The sequence below is a fragment of the Monodelphis domestica genome, chromosome 5, assembly GCF_027887165.1.
Source record: "Monodelphis domestica isolate mMonDom1 chromosome 5, mMonDom1.pri, whole genome shotgun sequence".
In the NCBI taxonomy this organism is placed as follows: domain Eukaryota; kingdom Metazoa; phylum Chordata; class Mammalia; order Didelphimorphia; family Didelphidae; genus Monodelphis; species Monodelphis domestica.
Genome location: NC_077231.1, coordinates 72,511,829 through 72,536,548, shown reverse-complemented (window position 1 = coordinate 72,536,548; position 24,720 = coordinate 72,511,829). Strand labels below are relative to the sequence as shown.

Genomic DNA, 24,720 nt, shown 5'->3' with positions numbered 1-24,720 from the left:
CAACAATGAGGAGAAAACTTTCTTAAAAGGTGCATTCAGAATCCGAAGGGAAACTGATTGAAATTTTTCAGGAAATGAAAAAAAAAAGCATATATCAGAAAGTTGATCAAAGGGTATAAGTTAGGCAAGAGACAAATTGAGGGAAGGGGGATAGAACGAGAATAAAAATAAAAACAATAATAGCTAACATTTACAGTACTTACTATGTGCCAGAAGCTGTTTTAAATTATTTTCTTAATCAATTCTCACATCAACTCTAGGAGAAAGGTGCTATTGTTATCTCCATTTTACGGATGAGGAAGCTGAGGCAAAAAGAAGCTAAGCATTAAACCCAGAGTCAAACAACTCAGTACCATACAGAGGCTGTATTTGAACTTAGGTCTTCCTAAATAGGGGCTGGTGTTCTATCTACTGCACTACTAGTGGCCTTAATTTAATCCTCTTCAGAGATGAGCCAGTTTTATTTCTGAGGCAGAAAGAATCTGACTTACATCAACTAACAAAGTTGCTTTAACTCCATTTCTTTACAAAGTTCCAGAACAACTTTGAGGATGAGGTTAGCTCTAGCAGAGACTATACAAATGACTGACTCCTGGTGTAATATAGTTGAAGGAAAGGCAAGAAGTGTGTTTTCCTAGCTAGAGAGGCTCTTCTGTTTCAGGAGTTTATTTTCTGGTGATGAAGCTTCCTGCTGTACCAGAAGAAAAAAAAAGGTTCTACTCCCCTCAGACTCCTTAGCGTGCTTCCTGCTGCACATAGTCTCCCACTATGAGGACCCACTGAGCCATGAATCCATGATTAGTGATTCCAGAGTGCTGAGGAGAGAGAAAGCAGAAGGCTTGGATGCTATGAGACTCCTGGGAGAGCTCAAGGAAGAGAGGGGAAGGGAAGCAAGAGAGAGAAAGGAAAGGCATCCCAACTTCCCCCACTGTTCCTCCAGAAAAGAGGGCAAGAAGTTGTGGGGGGTTTGGGAGGTGATTTTCATTTTAATTTCAATTAATAATAGTTAACATTTATATGGCGCCTACAAGGTCAGGTGCTGTGTGTGGTAAGTACTTTACAATTATTATCCCATTTGATCTTTGAATTATTCAAAAGCAAAGAAGGTATATCTGAGAAGGAAGCTACCCTGGGCATTGCATGGAAGAAAGCAGTTGCCCGGTCCACTCACTCCTTAAAACTTTCCAAGTGGTGTCCACTTGGTCAACGTTGGTTAAGGTTAAACTGCTGTGACTGATAAAATTAGGTAGCCAATGGATATTTTTTCCTGATGCCCTTAGTGGTCAATGAGTCCTTCCTTCTCTTATATACTATTCTTTTTATATGTTGTATCTCTCAGTAAAATAAATATAAGCTTCCTGAGGGTGGGGACTGTTCCATTTTTGTCTTTGTAACCCCAGATTCTAGCATAGTAGTTGGAACAAAATAAACTCTTTCTACGTTTTTTAAGCCCTTACCTTCTGTCTTAGAATCAATACTAAGATCACTTTCAAGGCAGAAGAGCAAATGGGAGTTACATGACTTGCCCAGAGTCACACAGGTAGAAAGTATGTGAGGCCAGATTTGAATCTAGGACATCCCATCTCTAGACCTATCAACTAAGTCATCTAACTGCCCCTAGGCTCTTAATGGATGCTTGGATGGATTAATTGATGGGGGGGGGGGGGGGAGGGTAAGGACAGGAAAAAAGAATAAAGTGAATCAACATTTTAAATTATTAATATTAAGTTATGAGATTTAGAGAGCTATTCCTTGGCTAGCTATGACAAGACGAATCAATCACTCACAATCAGTAACAATGAACAAGTATTAATCAACAACTAATTGAGGATACAAGTAAAAATAAATAGCCCAACCTCCAGTCTCACAACAAGTGAGACTACATTCTAATAGAAGAGATAACAAGTATATATGAAAATATAAACAGCATAAATAAAAAATGAATAAATACACACACATTTGTGTGTGTATGAATTGTGTACACATGCACATACACAAAGGAGTAAAATCCAAGGTAGTTTGTAGGGAATGCATTAGTACTTGGCAGGATCAGGAAGATTTCATGCAGAAGATGGTGCTTAAAACCATGTCTTATAGGAAGAAAATGGTGCATTTCAAACATTAAGGATGGCCAGCACAAATGCACAGAGAAGAAATGGGGTGACATGTATGATCAATGGAGGAAAATGAAAAGAATAAGACTACTACTCAGAATGGTTGGGATGGTGATAGTTTTTGGTTGAGAGAAAAGGCAGAACTATTCAAATCTGATTTTTCTTCTACTTTCTCTATCAAGGACTATAGATTTCAGATTCAAAAAAGTAGGGGGAAACATAAGTCATTGAAACCTGAGATTAGTGCGGAGAGGAAAAGCAGGAGGATATACACACACACATATGTGTGTGTATGTATATGTATGTATGTATGTATGTATAGCTGGTTATGCTGATAAAGCTCATGGAGGAGAGATGGAGAGATGTGAAAGTGGACACAGTCACCTAGCTGCCCTTAAAGAGCCCAAGGGACAAAGAAAAGATGAACCACATTCCATAACACTCAAAGAACTGGTAAATGTGATTGACTAGAAGTTGGCAAACATGGTCCTGATTTTTAAAAATTGATTGGTGAATACTTCAGCAAAGAAAGTGTTAACAAGATTGGACAAAAATAGATTGTGCCAGACCAAGCTAATTTCCATTTTTTATTAGGGTCATTAGACCGGTAAATAAGGAAAATGCTCTAGATGCCACATTTCAGCAAATTATTTGACAAAGTCATTGATAATATCTTACTATTCTTGGGGCCAAGACAAAGAGCGATAGGCAAGCCAATCACTTAATTGTTTGGGCTTAGAGTTGGTTGAATGACTGGACCTAAAGAGTTAGAGGTAGCTAGAAGGTACAGAGAATAGAGCAGTGGATTTGGAGTCAGGAAGGCTTGAGTTGCAATCTTGCTTTAGATACTTACTAGCTGTGATCCTGAATGAGTCACTTAACAACTGCTGGCTTCCATTTCCTCATCTATAAAACTGAGATGATAATAGCACAAACCACCTGGGGCTTGGGTCAAATAAGGATCAAATGAGGTACTTGCAAAGTGCTTTGCAAACCTTAAAATTCTATATAAATATTGACTAGTATTATTACTAAACTAATTTCCCCATCTTTTGTTTTTTTAATTCTTACTTTTCATCCTAGAATCAATACTGAATGTTGGTTACAATACAGAAGAGAAGTAAGCTAGGCAGTTGGGGTTAAATGACTTGCCCAATATCACAGAACTGGAAGTATCTAAGGCAATATTTCAACCTAGAACCTCCCATCTCTAGGTCTGGCCCTCTAACCACTGAGCCACCTAGCTGCCCTCTCTTGATTGTTTTTTGTTTGTTTGTTTTTAATAAATTTTAGTGATAACTTTTGTTTTTTACATTACCTGCATTACCCAATGCAACTTTGACCTTCTGAGAATACCACCTCTTATAACAAAGAATTTAAAAGGTGGGGGTGAGAGTGGGGGAAATAGTTGTTATTCAACTAAAAAATTAATTTTAAAAAGTTTGATATTATATGCAATGTTCCACAATCATATTATCACCTTTTGCAGAGGTAGATGCCTTCTCCTATCTCTTCTATGGGGCCAAACTTGTCCATAATAATTTTGTAGCATTCAATTTTGGCTATCTCATCGATATAAATCCAATTTCATTTCTATAGTTGTGTATATTGTTTATTTCTCTCTGCATCGAGTCCTATAAGTCTTCTCAGGCTTCCTTGTATTCATTATATTTATAGCATGGTGCTATCCCGCTATTTTCTGTGCCACTACTTTTTTGTCATTCCCTAATGAATAAGCAAGTTCCTTGCTACCACCAAATGTGTTGCAATAAGTATTTCAATGTATAGAGAACTTTATTGACTACCTTGCAGTATGCTTCTAGCAGTGACATCTCTATGCTAAGGACATGGACATTTTAGTCATTCTTATCACATCTTGTAATTCCAAATGGTTTTCGAGAATCATTGAGCCAATCCATAGCTCTACAAACTGTGCTATAGAGTTCCAACATTGACATTCCATCTTTGTCATTCTCTTTTATTATGATGGCGATGATGATGTAAAGTTGATTAATTGAGCCTAAATGTAAGACTATATCCCTATTATTGGTCATGTGGTGTAGTCTACAGAGAGCTGTCTTGATAATTAGTAAGACCTGGATTCAAATTCCGACATTTGCTGGCTGTGGGCATCACTATACCTCTCAGTGTTCTTTTCTTCATTTGTAGAGGAATTTTTTCACCAACAATCCCCCTCCACTGAAATAACAGGTTTTGACTTTTTAGAAAACATTTGAATACTTGGCCCAGTATTTTAGCTTTTCAAGATCTTAGAACCATAGATTCATCTGGAAGGGACCTTAGAGGTTTTCTACTCCAAACCATGATTTTACAAATAAGAAAATTGAGATCCAAGAGGTCAGGCCAATAGCCACACTGCTAGTAAGTATCAGAAGCAGAATTCACATTTGGGTCTTCTTGATTCAAAGGGCAACATTCCATCTACTCTACCATGTTACCCACTATATGCATGAGTACAACATTTTAAAATATTTTGTGGATGCAAGAGGGCTGCCTATCTGTACAGATTTCTGAATGACCCCTCGCTCTTGCCACATGACTATCCAGCTCCCTTTAAGATCAGACACATAAGAGGTTTTCATTTCATTTCATTTATAATGGGCTATGCCTACACCTATGCGTGCCTCCATTATCTTTTGGGCCACCTACTGTTTTTATTCTTTGCAACTTTTGATTTTCCTTGATTCATATCCAAATAGCATGACAGAGAGAAATTGGTATGGAACAGGTGAACTTTTGTGTCATGAAACAACTTGAGATCAACAAAAGTGCCATGTTTATTTTTCCAAATACAACTCAGGCAGGGAACTCTCTTCAGATTTGGTCGGCATGTTGGTTGGTTTTGTTTAGAATGTCCATTAATTTACAATTGAAAAGGAAGTCAAGATATTTATAGAGAGAACAACTTATATAACAATAATGTAAAAATAAACAACTTTGAAAGGCTTAAGAACTCTGATCAGCAATGACCAGCCATAATTCCAGAGGACTTATGATACAGAATGTTACTCACTTCCTGACAAAGAGGTGATGACCTCAGGGGGAAGAATGCGACTTTGCTGGACATGACTAATGGATGAATTTGTTGGGCTTGACTATGCATATTCATTAGAAGAGTTTGATTTTTTCTTTTTCTTTTTTTTAATAGAGGGAGAAGGTGGGAGGGAGAGAAAATAAATGCTTGTTCATTGAAAAAAAAGAAAATTTAATTTAAAAAGTAAAAGAAAAAAATGAGCCCTCATGTATTATTGTATGAGCTCTGCTGTAGTCACAAATATCAGTGAGAGAGAGTAGCAGTGTAATTGGAAATTCAATTCACCAAACATTTATTAAGTACTTCCTTTGTTCAAGGCACCATAAGCCCTGGAACCCCCTTAGGGGTTTATAATCTTCCAGAGGGGCGGCACAAATATACAAATAACAAAGTTATTAAGGGAAATGAGTTAAATGCAGATCAGATTATCTGAGCAAAGGAGTATGGGAAGTTTGAGATGGGAAAGATCATGTGGATCTAAGGTAATCAGAAAAGCCTTCATCCAAGAAATGGTTCCCACATCATACTCTGAAAGAAGGAAGTCTTTAACAGTTAGAGGTTGGGGATTGGGTGAGGGGTGGGGTGGGGGGAAGAGTTTATTTAAGTTATGGGGGACAGAGTGAGCAGGAACATGAAGACAGTAAGAACAGTTGCCAAGTTTAGCTGAAATGTAGGAAATATGAAGAAAAGTCAGGCCTTTCAAAACAGCTAGAACTGGATAGCCAGTAAATAGATCTCTTTAACTCATGATGCACAAAACAGAGTTTATTACGTTTTCCCTAAACCCTCACCCAACACATACTTTCCCTGTTACTGTAGAGGACAACCTCATGCTCCCATTGCTCCAGGATCTCAACTTAGGAGTCCACCTGGATTCCTCATTCTCTCTCATCCTGCTGATTTTACCTTACCAATATCTCTCACTCATATATACATACATTATATATATATATATATATACATATATACATACATTATATACATATATATTCCATTCCCTACTCTGACACTGACACTCCTTGGATCCAGCCTGCCATCATCTCACTCCATGATGACTACAATAGCTTAGAGGTGGGTCTGCCTGCCTCTAGTCTCTCCCCACTCCAATTGATTCTCCATTTAGACATGGAAGTGATTTTCCTAAAAAAGCTCACATCTGATCATATCACCCTCTACTCAATAAACTCTAGGGGCTTCCTTCTGCCCCAAGGATCAAATACAAAGAGCTCCACTTGTCATTCAAAGTCCTTCATGACCAACCCCTCTCCTATTTTGAATCCTCTTTTACCTTACTCCCCAACAAGCAGTCTTTGATGCAGAGATGCTGGCCTCCTGGCTGTTCCACTGATAATCTCTCAGATTTGGACATTTCTCTGGCTGGCCCCCATGCCTGGAACACTCTCCCTCCTCCACTCCAACTACTGACCTCTGTGGCTTCCTTTAAGTCCCAACTAAAATCCCATCTCTTTTTTTTAAACCCTTATCTTCCATCTTAGAAACAATACTATATATAAGTTCCAAGACAGAAGAGCAGTAATGGCTAAGCAATAAGGGTTAAATGGTTTTCTGAGGGTCACACAAAGTCATATTTGAACCCAGGACCTCCCATCTTTAGACCTGTCTTTAAATTCATTGAGTCACCTAACAGCCCCTAAAATCCCATCTTCTACATGAACTCTTCTTTAACCACTCTTAATTCCTATGCTTTTGCTATTTATTATTACATTTTAATAATATTTTGTATTTGTATGATAATTTATACAAAATTACATTTATTATGTTATTATACATTATTATTCCTATTCTGTAGAAAGTTGCATCGTGTCTATTTATTTGCATGATGTCTCCCATAATCGAAGATAAGCTTCTTAAAGCCAGGAACTGTCTTCTGCCTCTTTTTGTATCTCCAGCACTTAGCAGTGTCTGCCATATAATAGGCACTGAATAAATGTTTATTAATTAATTGAAGTCATATGAGACTCACTCCCCTACCTCTCCTGTCTACATTGGACACATAGACTAGAGCCTGATTACGGAGCATTTGGAATGCTATTCATTCAGGAGGCAATATGAAATCTCTGAAAGTTTTCAGTAGCAAGATTACTAAAATGTTTGTATGGATATTAGATTGGAGAGAATAAGACTGGAAGCCAGGACAGTTAAGAGGCTATTACTGGGATATGTAGGTAGTTTAGTGGATAGAGAGCCAGGTCTGGAGATGGGAGGTTCTGGATTCAAATCTGATCTCAGATACTTCCTAGCTTTGTGACCCTGGGCAAGTCACTTAAGCCCCATTGCCTAGCACTTACTCTTCTGCCTTGGAACCAATACTTAGTATCTATTCTAAGATACAAGGTAAGGATTTTTTTTAAAGAGGCTATTATAACCGTTCAGGTAATGAAAGGTTAGGATCCAAATTAAGGTCATTAAAGGTGCAATGGCAGCAAGGGACTAAATGCAAACTATACTGCTGAGATAGAAAGGGAAAACTTCCAATTTGCAAGAGTAGCCCATTTTACAATTATGCATTTAATTAGTGTCCTTCTAGAAATAAAAGGCTGACTGATCCATATGTCCATATGCCATTTGATCCATGATGTGGGAGTTCTCCCTTCCAAAGTACAAATCCCAAGACATCCTGAATGAATATATTAAAGAACAAAATCATTTGTTAAGCTTTACTTTTAGGCATTATGCTACGCATCAGTCACTTGAATACAAAAATGAGGTTATTCCTGCCCTCAAGTAATTCATAATCTAATGAGAGGAGGCAACATATGTAGGGGATTGATGGCTAGGGATATAGAGGGAGGGTAGCTGTGTCCAATGAGTGTTGCAGGGTCAGAAAATGGCCAGATTAAAAGAGCTTGGTAAATTCTGACATGGGCCGGATATAGTGAGATATATATCAATTAGGTCAGTTCAGGCCCAGGGAAGGAGTTTCAAAATCTTTCCAGGCCAAATTCTCTGGAGAGCCAATGGAAGGGCAAAGCAGCAGCTGTGGAATTCTTATCTAGTCCTTCCATAAGTCATCCTTGGAAGATGTGTCCAAGAAACTGGAATCAGTGCAGAATTTACCTGACCACTTACTATCCTTGGCTCTTGCTATGGAAACACCTCACCTCCTTTGCCAATCCCAATCATATGTTTCCTTGATTTATGTTTTATTGTTGTTCTTGGATATAAACCACCATTGGTGATGTGCTGCAACCTACTTAAGTCTATGATATGTATACTACCACAGCTCTGACACTTTAAAGATTGGTGTGTTTCATGATTCCCAGCCATATAGCATCACCAGAAAAATAGTAGTGTTAAAATTGTTCTGGTCCAGGGAACAAACTGGGATCATTAAAAGGGCTATGAAATGTCCTTAACACGACATATCTTGCTTCCTTCTTCCAGTTCAATTCCAACTTGTTGTCTATCTATAATGTCTATTCAAAAGATAGGTACTGTTAGACTAGCTCAAGGAGTTGCTCATCCAACTGAATTTCATAGTCTAGAAAATAGGCATTCCTCATTCATTGTTATTTTTAATGCATTTTGTTCATGCCTTCCATCAGAGTCATTTTCTACCCCATTCCTTTGATATGAACCCTCTGGCAAAGAAAAACACTTAAGCTGTTAACACTTAAGCTTATATCTGTCGTATAGACTATCAGAAAATTTATACAATGGTCTACCCTAGTACTCTCCCATTTCTCTGTTTTGGGTTATGTTTCATTGTTTCTATTCTTTTAAAATATTTTTCCAGATTACACGTAGATTCAATTTTTAATAATCATTTTCTGACATTTCAGGATTCATATTCTCTTCCTTACTTCTCTCTTGCATCCTTCCTAGGATGACAAGATAATATAATGTAGGCTATATTTGTGCTATTATGAAATATGTATTTCAATGTTGATCATGTTGTGAAAAGCTATTTCATTATTTTTTTCTCCAGGACTTTCACTTAATCTGCCCTCTATTTTATTGTCTTGTTTCCTTTCTCTTATCCCCTTCTCATCCTATTTCCATATTGGGCAAATTATATTTCTATACACAATTGAGTGTGTATATATATATATTCTTCCCTATTTGAATCAATCCCAATAAGAATGAAGTTCAAGCATTATCTGTGACCATCACCCCTTTTTCCCTCCACTGTAAAAGGCTGTTTTCTGTGAGAAAAAATTTTCCCATTCTACTTCTCCCTTACCCCTTACACCCAGTACATCTCTCTCACTCCATTTTTTTTAAAGATCATGCCAACATAATCAACTCATATTCATGCTTTCTGTCTATGAAGTCCTTCTAACTGCACTAATGATGATAAAGTTCTTGGGAATTACACATCATCTTTCCATTTAGTAATGTAGGCAGTTTAACTTTATTGAGACTCTCATGATTACTCTTTGTTGTTTACCTTTTTATATTTCTCTTCAGTCTTATTTTGAATGTCAACATTTCTATTCAGCTCTGGTCTTTTTCTTGGGAAAGCTTGAATATCCTCTTTCATTAAATGACCTTTCATTTTTCCTCAAGGACTCTACTCAGTTTTAGTGGATATGTTGTCTTGATTGTAATCTTAATTTCTTTACCTTCCAGAATATCATAATCTAAGCAATCTGTTCCTTTAACATGGAAACTGCTAAATCTTGTGTGATCCTGACTGTTTCTATACAATATTGGAATTATTTCTTTTTGTCTACTTGAAGAATTTTCTTTGACCTGGGAACTCTGTAATTTGGCTAAAATATTCCTGAAAGTTCTCATTTGGGGACTTTTTTTTGTTTTTCTGATGAAAATTGTTTTTCTGATGCAATATTTCATATTTTCTTCTATTTTTTCATTCTTTTACTAGGTTTTATTATTTCTTTATGTTTATTGGAATAATTTGTTTCTCTTATTCAATTCTAATTTTTAAGAAATTATTTTCTTTAGTGAAACTACACCTTTTTTTAAAATTTGGACAATTCTGGTTTGTTTGTTTTTTTAAATTATTTTCTTCAGTAAATTTTTGTGTCTCTTTTTACCATTAGGCCAATTCTGTTTTTTAGGATGTTATTTTCTTCAGTATTTTTTGTACCACTTTTACCAAGCTACTAAATCTGTTAGTAATTTCCTTGCATTACTCCCATTTTTTTTCCTCAATTTTTTTCTCTACCACTGTAATCTTTTTCTTTAATTCTTCCAGAAAAATTTGGGGGGCTCAGGTCCAACTAGCATTTTATTTAAGGACCTGTTTTCATGTTATTGTCTTTTTCTGAATTTGGGTCTTGATGTTCCCTATCACCAAAGTAGTTTTTTTATGGACAAGTTCTTTTTTGTGTGTGTGGCTTGCTCTTTTTTTTTTCTTCTAATTTTCCCAGCCTATTTTTTTACTTTGAACTTAATGTTGAAGTTGGGCTCTACTCATCTAAGGGCGGGAAGGCACTGACCCAACCTTTAGACTTTTTTTCTACTGTTCTTTTCAGAGCAAATTTTGGAGATCTGCATGTTTTCAGTGCTTCTAAGATGGTGTGATTGAGGGAGAGGTGTAGTCACTGCTCTTCTTGTCTGTGCTCTTTTCTTTGGCCAAAAAGGGCTAGTGCATCTGCAAGCACCAGCATTTCCCTTATACCTGGAACTGTGATCAGGGTCCCAGTTACCTTATTACCAACCAGAAGTGTTCCTCTGTGCCCTGGGTGCATCCTCTACTCTATCATCTTGGTTCTACTCCATCTATTGAGTTTTAGATCAGATAAGAGAGAGAGAGAGAGAGAGAGACAAAGTGACAAAGAGAGAGAGAGAGAGAGAGAGAGAAAGAGAGACATCAAAAGGCTACCTATGAATTATTCATAGGAGGAATAAAGATAATAATTTACCATTTTCCCATTAATGTACTATCATTAAATTTGATAATTGGTATAAGAAAATGAACTTTTGTTCATAAAGTAAATTAAGGCTCTATACCTCTCTATAACAATGGAAATTTTTATAATTTGTCTTATTTGGAATTGTGTGAGTTTGTAAATAACCCTTACATAAAAAATAAAAGGGATACAGGGAAATTAATAGTCACAAACTTTTCCATACCTCAAGTTATCACCTTGATTCATGTCAACCAAGAGATTGCTATTCATCCCTGTACTTCAGATTAATTTGGTAAGGATCTAGTAAAAAAAAATGGTTATACAATGAAAATGAATGAATTATATATCTCTATGACCCTACTTTGTGATTTGATTTGAGCATTTATTTTATAATGTAATCAGGGAGAGGCTACTTGCCATTTTAGCTCCAAAATTTTTTATTTTAGTTAGAATTCCTTTTGCTTTTCCATTCTAGATGGAGTATTTTGATTTCTTAATGCATGTGGTAACATAATAATGTGAAATAAACTGTACTAATTGAAGGTAAACAAACCTGTAGAAGGGCCTTCCCAGGTTCTCTACTCTCTCCTGCTGTGCAATGCACTTGTAAAAAAAGAATATCCTAAAATTTGATTATTAAATATTCAGTTTTGCCTAACCATGTCTTTATTTAAACATCCACAACCATAGTAATAATACCAGACATTTGATAGCACTTTTTTTCATAAACATGCAAAATAAAGTTCCACATTTGCCATCCTGTTCCTACTCATGCCCCTCAAAAAAAGGCAAGAAAAAAGAAAGCCACAGAAGAAAATATTCTTCAGTCAGTTCTCTTAATCCATCAGTTTTCTAATTCACAGAGGTGAATAGTATGTTTCATCATGAGTCCTTTCACACTGTTGGTTATCACATTCAGAGTAACTAAATCTTTCAAAGTTGATTATCTTTGCAGTATTGCTGCTACTATATAAATTGTTCTGTTCCTGCTAACTTCACTTTGATTGAGTTCATAGAAGTCTTTCCAGGTCTCTTTCTGAAACCATCTTCTTTATCATTCTTTACAATACAATAATATTCTATTACATCCATATACTATAACTTGTCCTACTATTACCCCAATTGATCAGTTTCTAATTCTCTGCTACTACAAAAAGACCTGCCACAAATGTATTTGTATAAATGGGCCCTTTCCTCTTTCTTTAATCTCTTTGAGATAGAGATCTAATAGCAGTATCACTGGGTCAAAAGATATGTACAATTTCTTAGCTTTGGGGGCATGGTTCCAAATTGCTTTTCAGAATGGTCAGGCTAGTTCACAGTAATCTTCATTGACAGTTCTTTGAGATTTGCATCCTTCTTCATAAAGTTTTACCAATAAGTTCATATTTGAAAAGCACCTTGGTTGCTCCTCCATTTTCTTGATGAAAAACTGTGCCATGGCACAGCTGGTTTCTGGGTTCTTTAAATCTTGTCACCATTTTGCCTATTTTGAATCTGTTCAACTATTCTAAGAAATGGGAAAAGTCTTGTTGAGTTCTTACTTTCAATAGCTTATATGCAAACAGGTTAAATTGGAACCACTTTAATTAATTACATGCACAGCAATTGCTCATCTTTATCTTGTCTTCTGTTTTTGTCTTTTCTTTAACCCTAGCTCTAAGGAGGAAGTGATCCCATAGATAACCGATTCTGAAATGATGGCTGTCTTATTCCAGTTGTTTCATACCCATTAAGACTGTAGTCAGTTTGATTCTGTCAAGTGGCTGCCAACTCTTTTTGGAGAAAGTAATCATTACATTCAGGTATAAGATTTCTGTATAGTACAAGTGTGAAGGGGATTTGACAAATGCCTATGATTAAAGCATGTACGTAGGAGATATTGGAGACATGCTTCTGGGAAATAGGATTTGTGGACATTCTGCATTGGTCTACCATGTTGCTGACTTCGTCTTGGGTAAACTTGGCATGTAGCAAACAAGTCTAAGTCTTGAGCTTATTTCATTTCCTTTTTGCCCAATCATTTTCCAATAAAAATTTTAATATCTTCCTCTGTGTCCATTTATGTATTGGGTCACCACTCTATTTTTGCCATCTCAATTCAATTCAAATATATAAACTATTATGTTTAATACAGAAATAAACCTGTCCTAGCCCTAATGGAGCTTGCATTATACTGTGGGACATAACATGTAGACAAGTGTGTATGGTGTAAATAAAAATCAAGGAAAGAGAGAACATTAAGAAGTAATAAAGTTGGTAGTCATAAGATACCATTGAGGATGAGCAAGTAGGGAAAAATACATATTGATCTGAGGGATCCTTTTCTTTTTGCCACCCAGGAATAGCTATGGCTCTAACAAAATAAAACTAAACCCCAAAACTAAAAATATGTTGATTGGCTATTAGGCATATTGACAGGGCAATCTAAAACAGGCAGTAACAACAGCAACAAACACAGGCTCCCTTTGAATTTCTGTGGGTGCAGAAAGTTCTAGCAGATAGTAGCAGCATGGTGGAGAAAAAGTCCAGTAGCAAATGACAGCGGCAGTTCTAAGGAGAAGTAATTGACCATGAAGGCCTAATGGAAACACTCCAAAACAGATGTGGTGGCTGGAAAGCAGAGCTGGGAGAGGTCCTTTTGTCAAGTCAAATGCACTCCAAGAAGAGTCAGTTTCCCCAGAAGTATTCCCTCTCATTCCTATAGCATATAAATCTAGGGAAAGAACTGTGCTTGATTTTGTTCTCCTGTCCTAATTAAAAACTTTGCTCTTCAGTTAACAGTTCCTGATCTTTTGCTAGCAGATGCACTGAATTCATGCTTGAACCCCTTTTACATGACTATGATTACCCAAAACACCTCACTAGGAAACTAGAATAGTCAAGGGTTCCAGAGTAAATTGACACCCTTACTCTTCAGTATACTCAGATTTCAGATTGATGTAGCTACATAATTATGTACAATTTGGGGAGAAAAGATTATCTCTTTGGCAAAGGAGACATTTGCTTTTACAGGGAGATAGGAAGGAAATCAAGGGAGTCATCTGCTGCAAATAATACCTCCAATTGAGTTTGAGGATTCTAAGAGAGGAAGAACAGTTATGCAATGGAGGTTGTAAGGGCACGCTGCTGAATCAAACTGCCAGATAGACCCAGGTTCATTTAATATGAAATGGGTCAAAGGCTTACCATTGATGACAGAAGACTCGATGGTAGAAAATAGCTCCTAGGTGTGTGAAGATAATGATTGGAGCGGGAGAACTCTATTGGGCGGGAAATGGTTTGTGAGTTGGTTCAGTGGAAGGAATAGTTTAGAAAGAGCGACTCTCATGTCTGGAAAATGGAGAATGTCACAGACTATTCAGGAATTGTAATCTTAGCAATGATAAGAGAGGAGAGGTCTGATTTCTGGAAGCATGGTGTGCGTATGCACTCAGAGCTCATTTATGGGGAAATCTTTGAGTTTCGAGGAATATATGAATGAAAAGGCTCTGAACACACTGTGGTCTCTGAGGATCCTGGAAGCACAAGAAGACCTAGAACTCTGGCCTAAGTGAGATCAGTATGAAAGTGAATCTATGACAACCTACACTTGCTGCCTTGAGCCATTATTGGAAGGGATGTGGAGAGACAGGCATACTACAGCATGTAAACTGGCACATGGAACTGTAAATCAGTACAACCATTGTAGAAAGCAACTGAGAAGTATCAATAAGCCTATCAATAAACATGTATTGAGTGCTTACTATATGCCAGGCCCTGTGCTAAGCACTGGGAATACAAATACTAGCAAAGTAGAAGGACAGTCACTACCCTCAAAGAGCTTCCATTCTCACGAGGGAAGAAAACATATACGAGGTAGCAGAGATGAGGGCATTTCTGCCATGTGAGTTCCTCTGCTGAAGGGAACTTCCAGGAAGAAGAGGTTTCTGGGGCATGTTAGAGAAGTCTGGAGGAGTGAAACTTGGGGAGAAATGAAGAAATGGCTTTTCTGAACATCTGTACACCTGGACGTTATACAAATAAAATGAAGAGAATGTCCATACCCTTTGACCCAGGAATTTCATTCATAAGCATGTGCCCCATGGAGGTCACTGACAAAGGAAAGGCTCCATAGCTACTGCAAAATATTTATAGCAGTACCTTATATAAAGGCAACAAAGGACTAGAATCAAAAGCAGTGCCTGCTGACTGAGGAATGGCTAAACTAATTCTGGCATGTGAATATAACGAAGGATTAGTATGCCCTAAGAAATGAGGAACATGATGAAATGGAGAAGCATGCAAAGATTTACATGAAGTAATGCAAAATGAATTAAGCAGAATCAATATTACTTCAGCCAATAAATGGAAAGAATAGCCCTGGTTGTCCTAAAAGAAAAAATAATACAAAAAGACACTTCTCCCCTGATCCTTTGGCAGAGTGGAGAACATTGTATATAACAATAGATTTGTTTTTCAAAATCTTGATCAGTTTTGCTGATTTTTTTTCTGCTTCCTTTAAAAAAAGTCTTTGTTTTAAGGGGTGGCTGGGACTAGAAAAGAGGAAACAGAAATGGAGGTGATGCAAAAACAAAAGAAAGCAATAAAATACTTTTAACATCATTTCTATGGTTCACCACATTTAAAAAATTATGGAGGGGATAAAAAATTAAATCATCACCAGCCACTAACACTTTAGCATGAATTAGTTTACCAACTACCAGCAGAGATTATAACTACGAAGAAACAGAGCATATGTCCTAGTGGATGAAAAGGAAAGAGAAAAGTCTAAGAACATAAAGTGATGTCAGAAAGATTAGATCTGGTGGAGTGTGACAGAAAAACCCTGACCCAAAAAGTGGGCAACAAGGGTGAACAAAATGGAGAGGCACCAAGAACAGTTGTAGAAGAGCTAGTGTAAGTAGGAAACGGAGGTTGGCTGGTCCTCTGTTTTCACTTTATTTTAGGGAACTGACCATCTTTGCCCCATTGATTTTTGCTGCTCTTTGAATGTTTGCCTATTCATTCAAAAATGCTTCATTTCCTTTCAATAAATGTTTTTTGCCTACTTGACATTTTTTCTCCTCCTGCTTTATGTCTTACTAATTGCTATTAACAGTTATCCACTAAGTGCAACAACTTCTATGTTGGCGTGGGACTTAATGTCTAAATCTATATAGACTTATGTCAGTCCAGACCCAAGCCATGTTGTTGTTATTTTGTCATTTCTGATTCTTCGTGACCCCATTTGGGGTTTTCTTGGCAAATATACTGAAATGGTTTGCCATTTCCTTTTCCAGGTTATTTTACAGATGAGGAATCTAAGGCAAGAGGATTTCCCAGGATCACACAGCCAGGAAGTATCTGAGGCCAAATTTGAACTCAGGTTTTCCTGATTCCAAACCCAGTGCTCTATTCACAAACCACTTAGCTGTCCCTCAGACCAGTCATATTTTAACATAAACCTTTATAGTTTGGTTTAAGAATGATTCTCACTCAGGAGCAGCTGGGTTGCTCAGTAGATTGAGAGTCAGGCCTAAAGATGAGACATCCTGGGTTCAAATGTGGCCTCAGATACTCCCTAGCTGTGTGACCCTGGGCAAGTCACTTCATCGCCATTGCTTATCTTTTATTGCTCTTCTGCCTTGGAACCAATACACAGTATTTTAAGATGGAAGGTAAGGGTTAAAAAAAATGATTCTCACTACAAGAACTTGAACTTAAAATTTTTAACTTTTTAATTATTTAACACATCATAATGCACTTCCAGCAGACTCACCTTTCCTCACCCCACAAGGGTAGACAGGAGATTAAGTCTCCTGAATCTGTTCTGAGGACCAGACCCCAAAGACTAGTCCCCCCTACTTCCTTCAAGTTACATATGCATTACTTGTCTGCATAGTTGATATAATATTAGAAGGCAGCCAAATTCACTAGAACCACCTGAAAGGAACTTCTTGGTCTCTAAGGAAATGTGAGATATAGGAATATTAATAGTCTAGAAGCAAATGAATTTTTGATTAACATCATGCTAGTTAATTAATTTCTTTATAGCATTACAGGTATTTTAAGTCAGTTTTTTGTTTTTATTATAGACTGAGAGAAGCAGAGTTGGAGGCAACTTTCAAAACTATTAAGCCCAGTTTTTAATTTAATGAATGATTCTACTCTGGACCACCTCTAAGAGATCAGAGAATCATGGATCTGGAGTTATAAGGCAGCTCATAGTTGCTCACCTAGTGTAGGTCAGTCATTTTATAGATTAAGAAACTGATACAGAAATATTAAGTCATTTGCCCAAGTTCATATAGCTAAAAAGTAGCTCATGCTAGATTTGAACTCAAGTTTTCCTGACTTCAAATTTAGGACTCTATATATACTGCTAGCTAGGTGGTCATCTAGATTCTGGCTGAATATTTACAATGTTGGACAGCTCACTACTTTTTTTTTTTAAACCCTTACCTTCTGTCTTAATATCAGTTCTAAGTCAGAAGATCTGAAAAGGCTCAGCAATTAGGTTTAAAGGACTAGCCCAGGGTCACACAGCTGGAAAATATCTGAAGTCAGATTTGAACCCAGGTTCTCTCAACTCCAGGCTGGCACTCAATCCACTGTGCTACTACCTAGCTGTTTCAGATCAATACTTTTGAAAGCAGTCTCTCCCACTATTGAATAACTCTTACTGCTAGAAAGATATTTTTATAGTGAGGAAAAAAATCTACCTCATTTTAATTTTTATCACAGCATCTCATAATTTTACATTCACTAGCCCCCTAAATTAAGTTATATCCCTTTGCCATGATTTTTTTTAAAACCCTTACCTTCTGTCTTGGAGTCAATACTGTGTATTGGCTCCAAGGCAGAGGAGTGGTAAGGGCTAGGCAATGGGGGTCAAGTGACTTGCCCAGGGTCACACAGCTAGGAAGTGGCTGAGGCCAAATTTGAACCAGGACCTCCCGTCTCTAGGCCTGGTTCTCAATCCACTGAGCTACCCAGCTTCCCCCTGCCATGATTATTTAATACTCTGGTGAACTTAGGGGAATTTCCTCCAAATATGTAGATTACACCTATCCGTCCCTGCCCATTCTGAGCCATTTTTGTCCATGTCCTCCCCTGAGTTCACTACAAAAGGTCCCAGTATATTGGTACCCATCCTTGAGATGTTTTGACACAAATGGAACATGCCAACTACCCCTCATATTTATTTTAAAATTATCATGCTCTCTCTGTTTCCTCTTTTACATGTTAATAACCCTCAGCTCCTTCAATTTTTCAGTTTACAATATTATTTCGAAACTCCTGACCCTTCTAGTCATCTTCTTCTGAATGTCTTCTATATTGCTGGTATTCCTCTTAAACTCTACACTAAGAAGCTAATAACAGCCATGGCAGCGGGAGGTTTACTTCCCTTAATCTGGAAAAATGATTTCTATAAATATAGCTGAAGACTGTGTTCCCTAATTGTCACATCCAAAGATTGGCTTCTGTGCACTAACAATCTTCATTCTAACATTATTTCGAGATTTAAGTTTTTGTATTTATTTTCTTATTTTTTTTCTTAAGAGAATGAGCCCCACATAACCTTCTATTTACATGATATTTTGTGTAGGTTGTCCCCTCATTAACTCCATTTGCTTTCTGGTGATGAAATGGGAAGTTGTGTAGTTTATTTGAATGTGCAAGTACAAAATGAAAACTACACATACATAAGTATGTTAAAGAGAGCAGAAAAGGGGGCAGCTGGGTAGCTCAGTGGATTGAGAGCCAGGCCTAGAGACAGGAGGTCCTAGGTTCAAATCTGGCCTCAGACACTTCCTAGCTGTGTGACCCTGGGCAAGTCACTTGACCCCCATTGCCTAGCCCTTACCACTCTTCTGCCTTGGAGCCAATACACAGTATTGACTCCAAGACAGAAGGTAAGGGTTTAAAAAAAAAAAGCAGAAAAATGAACCTTAAAAGAGGGGCATCATAGGTTACTTTCTTTTATATTAAGGGCAATTAAGCAAGCTTTTCCGAGGTTGAACTCCCTTCACGGTCCAGGGCAAATCATAACCCCTCTACTCCAAATCCTCTAAGATTTTTGTCAATAGCCTTCTCTAAAATCCTTCCATATTTCTTGGAGTATCCAATTAAAATTTATGTTTTTCTGATATGAGATAACATGGGAAAAGGGCTATGGGAACCTCGAAGTGTCATATAAATGCTAGCAATCATGAGAATGATGATGATGGTGATGATGGTAATAATAATGATGGAGACTTTCTGTTGCCTTGATATTGTCCATTTGTTCTTCCTCACGTTTGCTGCATGCCCAACCAACTCACCTCGTTTTCTGGTCATATATGTCTTTTATACCACTTTATGCATACAAATCACTTAACTAATATGTGAAGATTGCTCATAAGTCCCTCTTCCCGTTCCATCTTTCCATTACCCTTTGGTTCACTTAGAAATTTAATACTTCCAGCATCATTATGTTCCATGACTCACAGATATATGGTGTCACCAATAAAACAGTCAATGGTTTTTTCTTTAATAAACAAACAGCTTGGGATCATTGGACACAATTGGCAGCTTCGTAGATATGATGCCACCAGCTTGCTTATTTGTTTCCAACTCTGTTTCCAGTTCAATATCCACCTGCTATACCTGTCAAAAGTAAAACTACAGAGGGAGAGAGTTGGAGAAATGTAGATACCATTTTAGGTATAGCTAGAGATAAGTATATAGATGTACATATAATTATAGTGGGGATATAGCAAGAATAATAGTATTAAATGCTTATGCATATATATGTGGGTGTGTATCTGTGTGTGTATATGCACTTATCCTTTCCACATCACAGGAATTAGTGACATGCCCCCCACCCATTCTCTAAAATTCATGAAAAATTTTTGACTTTCCCCTTCATACCAGAGATGAAGCCTGGGCTCTTTCATTTTCTTTTATGGGGTATTTAGAGTACCTTAAATGCATTTATGAATTGCTAAACTTTTAAAGATATCGCTACATTTCTAACCTTTGTGTTTCATCTGCTGTTTTTTTCATTTTTCTCAAAACTTAACTTTAAAAAATAAATAGTGTGTATTTATGGCATTAAAAGACAAAATATGTTGTATGATGTTTTATTATTATTATTATTATACAATACTATATTTTATGCATTTAAATCCTTTCTGTATTGTTTGCTGGCCTTCATGTGTCATCTGTGGTTTCTGCAAAACTCTGCCCCAAATTTTCATTTAATTTTTTATGCCAACCACAGTATGTTGAAACCACAATGAGGAGAGTCATATACTCTAAGTTTTCCAATGTGCTTAAATTGTGTTATCTCATTTGAGCCTCATAACAATCCTGGGAGGCAGATGTTATTATCCTTACTTAGAGATGAGGAAACTGAGGCTGAACAAGATTAATGTGATTTCCGTAGGGTCACATAACAAGTACCTGAGGTGGGATTTGATCTCAGGACTTACTGATCGTTCTATGAACTACATATCTCTCTACTGAATAATCTATCAATCTCTCTTACTATGTATAGATATTTGTGCATATAGAAAAAAATAGATCTGTATCTATGTCTACTATAGCTATTGATATTTCTTTTATCCTGTATGTGTACATAGAGTGAGGTAGAGGTAGATGATATATATATATGTAAGTAGAGATACAGATAATATGTATGGATATTGGTATAATATTATCAAGGAAAATGGAAGAGAACCTATATGTTCTAAAATAGCTATAGCTGCGCTTTGTGGTGGCAAAAAAAAATTGGAAACTGAAGGGATGTCCATCAACTGGGGAATGGCCAAACAAGTTATGGCATATGGAATACTACTCACTATAAGAAACGAGGAACAGGTTAATTTTGGAAAAACATGGAAAGATCTCCATGAAGCCATAAAGGATGAAAAGAGCAGGAGCAGAACATTGTTGGATTCAGCAACAGAAACATTATTTGAAAAATGACCTCTAACTGGAACAACTTCCAGGAAGTGATGCAGAGCAAAAGGAGTAGAACCAGGAAAACATTGTATACAGAGACTGATACACTGTGGTACAATAGAATGTAATGGACTTCTCTACTAGTGGCAATGCAATGTCCCTGAACAATCTGCAAAGATCTAGGAGAAAAAACACTATCCACAAGCAGAGGACAAACTGTGGGAGCAAAAACACCAAGAAAAGGCAATTGCTTGACTACAGGGGTTGAGGGGACATGATTGAGGAGAGACTCTAAATGAACATCCTAGCACAAATACCAACAACATGGAAATGGGTTCAGATCAAGGACATATGTGATAACCAGTGGAATTGCGTGTTGGCTAGGGGAGGGGGGGCAGGAGGGGAGGGAGGAAAAGAAAATGATTTTTGTATTCAATGAATAATGTTTGAAATTGACCAAATAAAAATAATGTTTAAAATTGGAAAAAAAAGAAAAATGACCTCTAGAGAAAAAGTTGATAAATGGAATTAAGACATAGTTAATTATATATACATAAATATATCTACATTTATAGATCTTTTTGTCAAATGATGCCTTCTCTAATGAAGAGTAAAGAGGAAGGGATTTTAATGAAACAATGATTTAATGTTTGAAAATAAATATTGATATGTATAGATAACAGAAGAAATATGATATAGTGAATAGAGAGCCAATCTTGGCACCAGGGAGATCTAGGTTCAAGTCCTGCTTGTTACACATACTAACTGTGTGACCTTGGGCAGGCCGCTGAACCTCTGTGCTCTATGCAACTTTCTAAGGCTCTAAATTGTAGATACGCCCATCTTCATTAGAAGAGTTTCCTCTTTTAGTAGTTTCCTATGCTAATGTCTAGTTAATTCCTTATACTAATGAATCTACTCTATACTAATATAGTCCCTATATGTGAATGAATTAATCTATTCCCCACATCAATGTCTAGTTCTTGTCCTTGTCTCTTAGATATAGATCATGAGAGAATGACAATGCTCAACAAAGTAAAATAATGATCATAACAGCAACCACAGCCAGCATTTGTATAGTACAAACCTCTGTTTACATGCGATCTCTTTCAATCATGTGATACAGAGAATTTGAGCAGTAGGCAATGCAGAAGGGAAAGATGGGTGTGGCTTAGAGATCACATGTCAAGAATGACTTTCAAAATTAGTCATTTAAGGAACATGAACAAGTCTAAAAAGCTTTTGGAAACTATGCCAAAAGTTCAAGGGGTTCCAACAATCTAACATTCAGGAGAGTGTTAAATCTGGCAGATTTTTGTTTAGGAAACATCGGTGGTAGAGCTAGCAGATCTGAAGAGAAAAGCTTTTCTTTGTGTATAAGGTGTCCACTATACTTTCAAGACTTTATAAAGATGAAATAATAATAATCTATATTTATACCTCTACATCTGTTTATATTTCTATCTTTATGCCCATTTGGATTTCCACCTATATTTAAATCTTTAGTTCTGTCTGGATACTAATAACCCATTTCAATTTGCCAGTGTGAAATCTCCTTTTTATCCACTGTGTCTTCCCCTATGGATGACTGTGCCACTTTCTCTTTCAAATATACATTGATCTCATTGAATAGGTCCTACAGTCTTCCAGGGTTTGATGCAATCAACCCAAGGTCATCAAGAAGCCAAGGAATCCAAGCTCCTTGTCCTCTTGCTGGCCATTCTCCATGACACTACTGAGAACCTGAAACAAACAGGACTAAAGCCTTTCTTGACCCTTATTTTCCCAGGCTTGTTAAACAAGATTACTATGTTTGAATCTGTTACAGAATCTTTTACAATCTTGATACATTTAGAGGATATTCCAAGGAGAACCTTAATTCTATATTTTGTTTTACTAACTCAAATGGGTTTTTCCCCCTAAATGAATAAATAAAAGGTATTTTACATTTTTGAAAAAGAGAATGTAGATATAATAATGCTGGTAACCTGAAAATGCCCATGGTTTGAACTGAAAGTGAGATCTGAAGACTTCCAAATTTCTTATTTTAAGGGACATTGAATAATCTAGAAGGGCTTTTAGAAACCACCAAATGCTAAAAAGAATCAATTAATTCTCTACTCTCCGTCTCTCCTAGGCAAATTTCATGGCATTTCCATGTCAGAGCTAGTCTTCTGGGTAGAAAGAGTATCTGCTTTTCCTTTTCATTGTAAATCAAGACGGCGAAAATGAAATAAAAGCAGTAATAAGGATCACAAGGACTTTGATCTCATAATGGCTAGATTCCTTAGAAGCACATTTTCAGTCGCTGAGCATCCCCTTTATTCACATTCCTAGAACATAAGCCATGATAGCTTTTACCACTTACTGCTAAAGAAAACATTTCTGATTACTGTTCAGACTTTTAGATGACTTTTGAAAAAATCCATACCTTCTGTCTTAATATCAATCCTAAGACAAGCAAGTGGCAAGGGCTAGGCAATTGGGGTTAAGTGACTTGCCTAAAGGTACACCATTAAGAAGTGTCTGAGGCTAGATTTGAACCCAGGGCCTCCCAATTCCAGGCCTGGCTCTCAATTTACTGTTACCTACCTGCCCCTAACTGAATTTTGAAGATAAATTGGGAAGAGTAATTAGAAGGAAAGTAAATGATAGCACATAATACTGCAATTTTAGTTCCTTTCTTACATACTCCAGTTGTTGGTTTTCAACTAATTTCAACTTAATTAAACTTAGAATTGCCATATAACCAAGGAGTAGGGTAGGGACCATCCAACATATTTGTGGACATCAACAAAGTTCCTTTAGGGTCTTCAGAAATCATTCTCTTAAAGAATCGGAATTTAATTTTGGAAGTATTCTCACAAGAGCAAATTTAATATTTTTAGTTATTAATGTCACAATGCAACAACCTCATTATTTTTACTTGAAAATTCATTGCTGAATTTTTGCGTCTTTACAAAGGATCTGATAGGCCTGGGTCTCTAATAAGCAGCTTATCCTGTATGTTAATTTTCAAGATGCTTCTCAAAAAAAAAAAAAGGCTGTCTACTTCTGATAAACTCAGGACTTTAATAACATGTTCTCTGAATTAATTCTATAAATGTGGTACTAAAAGTTCAGCCTTGTGATCTGGGTTGTTTAATTAGCTAGCAGCTGCACTGCTTGGATAACATTCCTAGTCCACAATGTAGTCTCTGTTTTTGTTGGGTTTTTTTGGATGGGGAGGGTTTCTTTATTTGGGCCCTACATCTGAGTTCAATGGTCATTTTAAATTCTGAAGAAAATGCTCCCCTAGGTGTTTTGAAGAATGACCACATACATGGCTTACTGGTTGGCCCTTTCTCGAGCACAAATAATAGATTTGTTGGCCTGTCTGGGAAATGGACTGAAATGGTTACAACATGGACAACCAGGTGTTTTCAATTATCTTCAGGATTGTGCACAGGGTGGTTGCCTAGACAGATCATGTAGTCATCCCATTGGGTCGCTACTATGGACAAAATAACCAGATCAACTGTGCCATTGTGCAGTTATTTAGATCATCTGGATTTGGCTCCAGGCCCAGACTCTTCACTGTTTTAGAATAGAATAGATCCCTTAAGCATTTCAAGTGCCCACTTCATCAGTGAACATAATTAAGAGTTATCTGTATATAACAAGTTCCTTCTGAAACTGTGTACATTTTAAACTTCTCTTTAATATTGTCATAGTGAATTAAATTTTCCTAATATACTGGAGAATGCAATGACTTCTATGTAGTCATGGTAGAATACAAGGG

At 36.8% G+C, this 24,720-nt stretch overlaps 1 protein-coding gene across 4 annotated transcripts in view; it reads left to right on the top strand.

Moving 5' to 3' along the window:
• ATP2B1 (ATPase plasma membrane Ca2+ transporting 1) overlaps positions 1 to 24,720 on the top strand; it is a 171,693-nt gene that overhangs the window by 664 nt on the left and 146,309 nt on the right. The window lies entirely within an intron of this gene.